Raw genomic sequence first — 3,321 nt, forward strand, 5'->3', positions numbered from 1 at the left:
CAGTCTGTTCTGAAGGAACCAGGACCTGAGTTGAACTGGTTCCAGGTCACACTCAGTCTAAATGGGTCAGTTTGTTTTACTAACACTTGTCTCAGCTCCACAATGTCTAATAATGGATCTGTAGATTATACTGAGCATCAGTATTACGTCATACTCACTGTGACAGAACATATTATACACAACTCGACAATTTGAACTGTTGTTCAGTTGGCGACACAAAGTTTTATTGTTGGTACAGGAGGTGAAAATAAGATATTTAATTACTTCGATAAAAGAGTCTTTGAAGTATATTAACACAGTATTTTTTTAAATAAGTTTCAGTGACTTAAATGGATATTTGGGACATTATTAGTATTATATAGCTGCTCTTTATGATTTTGGATCAGACTTTATTATCCTCGGGTCAGATCGGGTCTTTCTTCTGTTTATTCATTCATTGAAAACTCATTTTTGTTTTGGTGACCACAAAAGGAATCTGCTAAATCATTTAAAGTGTTCGACCAATCAGCCAGTAGCTCTCATTTCTCTGGTGAGGACACAGCTGAAGGTGCCAACAAACACAAATGGACTCGGTTGAGGTCGTTGAAGACGTTTCACCTGAAGAAAATGTTCAAACATCTTCAGAAACCAGTTTCCTTCATGAAGTCTTCATGGACATTCAGGGGAAAGTCCTGGAAATCTGCTAATAGGCTATAAATGTTGTTGTATGTAGCATTGGTTCTTATTCCTTTAAAATAACCGATGTTATTATTATGTTCTCTGGACTTCCTGGAAAAGGCACCTCAGTGTTATGATATATGGAATCAATACAGCCTTTACTGCATTTCACTATTTTGTGTGTGTTTAAATGTGAATTGTGTATCATTCAGATCATGAGCGTCTCAAAGCTTCACAGGAGATTTAAAGGAGGTCATGATGGCGTGATGGGGTTAAAGGCTAACGGAAGTAAATAAGAGAAGGCCATTAAAGTTGACCTGGATATGGTGGAAGTTTCAAGGTCATTACTCCTCTTCCCCATCACTCTCCGCACTCCTGGGTTGATTTTACGAGGTGGGGGGTCGTCGGTCACTGGTAATTATCTTCTTTTGTCAAACCTAGGAGGCTCAGAGAGACGCCAGGTCACCTGTGATTCTGATTGAGGTCCTGGGCGCCCACACACACACACGTGAGTACATGGGGAAGCAGCAGCAGGCGAATGTGCAGCGTTTCATTACGCTTCTGATTTGGTCATTCATCTTGTCACGGCGAGGTCACACACAGCGGCCGACACATGTTTATGTCTGCAGAGACTATCTTTGTGTTTGTAGGTGTGTGTGTGTGTGTGTGTGTGTGTGCAAGGTGCCACTGTGGCTGTGTGTATATGCATGTGTTTGTTGTGTTTTGCTTTCCTGTGGATGCTGGACTGGTTTTGCATTTATATCACACAAAGAGGAAGTGGCTCCACGCCTGTTTGACTCGAATCAAAGGCAGGAAGCTTCCTAAATTAAGTCATCTACAAAAAGACGTCATCTTGTGCATTTGGAGTCAGAGTCTGCACATTGAGATCGGGGGATGGAGCCGTGATCGCGAAGTCTCGTCGATGCCCACGCTCGACCAATCACGAGTCAGTCTCAGCTGTCAATCATAACGTTTCACCCCGTTTTTAGAGCATCAGATAACATGAAAATGAGCATGTGCTAAGAACTATGTGAAATGACAGAACTGATCTTTGAGAAAAATGTATTGAATGTGTACTTTCACTGTTTGGAGTGGTCCACGTCCCATCCATCAACATGGAGGAGGAGGGATTTACATGTAGATGCAGTCGTGTCGTCCATCTTTACAGTCTATGATCCGAATGCATATGAGACGTGAGTAATTAGTGCGTTAGGCTATAGCTTTCACCAGCTCCTGTTAAAAAGGTAAATAAATATATTTCCCGATATGCTAAGCTGTGAATCACGGAGTGAATTTGAAACCGTATCTTTCAAATGTCAATTTTAAAATATATTATCTGATCATTTCTAAATAGCAGCTTCAATTTCCTGTTTACAATTTGGACTTCTGCTGTACACAATCAGCCCAGCAGGGAAATCAATGAGTTTGAACAGAAAGCCGATAATGAAGAATCTCTGTCCAGATTCATTCAAAGGCTCCATGTCAGGAAAAGAAGAAACCAAGTAGGTTTTCGGCGTCTGAGAAACTCATTCAGGTGCAACACCAAACACCAAGAGCTTCATTAAAAGATGCTCCCACACAAATATATTTTAATATATGCACACCTCAGATGAATGTTAAGTGAGTTGCATAAATTCCCTGCTCCTTGCTAAGATAATGTATGAATGGACTGCGTGTGGACGTCCCTGTGTGGGTATTGTGAGATCGGAGCGATCGGACGTTTCTATTCAGAGAAACCAAAGAAAAACACCCAGACAGATCAAAGCCGGGCTCCAGCCTCAGTTCACTAACCCCAGATCAGTCGGTGGGATGTGAGACGCTGTTGACAACAAGGTTCAAAGACGTTGCTTTTATCCACGTAAAGTCTCAGTGATCTCTTCGGATATCAGATTGTCATACGGTGCTTATACCTTCAGCAAAAAGTGTGACCTTGGTTCTGTGTCCTTTGGGAAATTAGATGAGGAACCTGAACGCTGCTTTCCAGTTTCCTCTGTGGGAAAATGTACATAAATATTTGAGTAAATGGAAAATGTAGTTTGTTTTGTTAGATATTAAAGCTTTCAGTGATCTATCATGTACCTGGATGTCACATTCCCATTAAACATCTTAGATTACAGTTCAGTGTGTGTGTGTGTGTGTGTGTGTGTGTGTGTGTGTGTGTGTGTGTGTGTGTGTGTGTGTGTGTGTGTGTGTGTGTGTGTGTGTGTGTGTGTGTGTGTGTGTGTGTGTGTGTGTACCTTTCTCTACTTAACATTGCTTCATCACCACCTAGTGGCTGTTCCCTGTCATCACCACCTACTGAAGCTGGAGAGGAATGGATTTACATCAGAAAAACTACTTCAGTTACATAAGAGTTGATTTAAAGGGTCAATTCACCCAAAGTGTTTATTACACATATAGTCTTATTCAGATATATTATTATTAGTAGTAGTAGTACTAGTAGTAGTAGTAGTATTAGTAGTAGTAGTAGTAGTAGATGTTGTATAAGGTGTTTTTAGAATTCTGTTTCTTTGAATTCTTTTAGTTTTCAATGTCCCTTTCAGGTCCCTTTCGCCTGGCGCCCCCAAAGTCCACAACTGAAAAGAAATGTTTGTGATTAATTTGGGTAAACTGTCCCTTTAAGCTTTGACTCAACATGTAATGTGAAGAAAGTGACGGTTGTTG

Source organism: Hippoglossus stenolepis, chromosome 21 (genome assembly GCF_022539355.2).
Source record: "Hippoglossus stenolepis isolate QCI-W04-F060 chromosome 21, HSTE1.2, whole genome shotgun sequence".
Lineage (NCBI taxonomy): Eukaryota > Metazoa > Chordata > Actinopteri > Pleuronectiformes > Pleuronectidae > Hippoglossus > Hippoglossus stenolepis.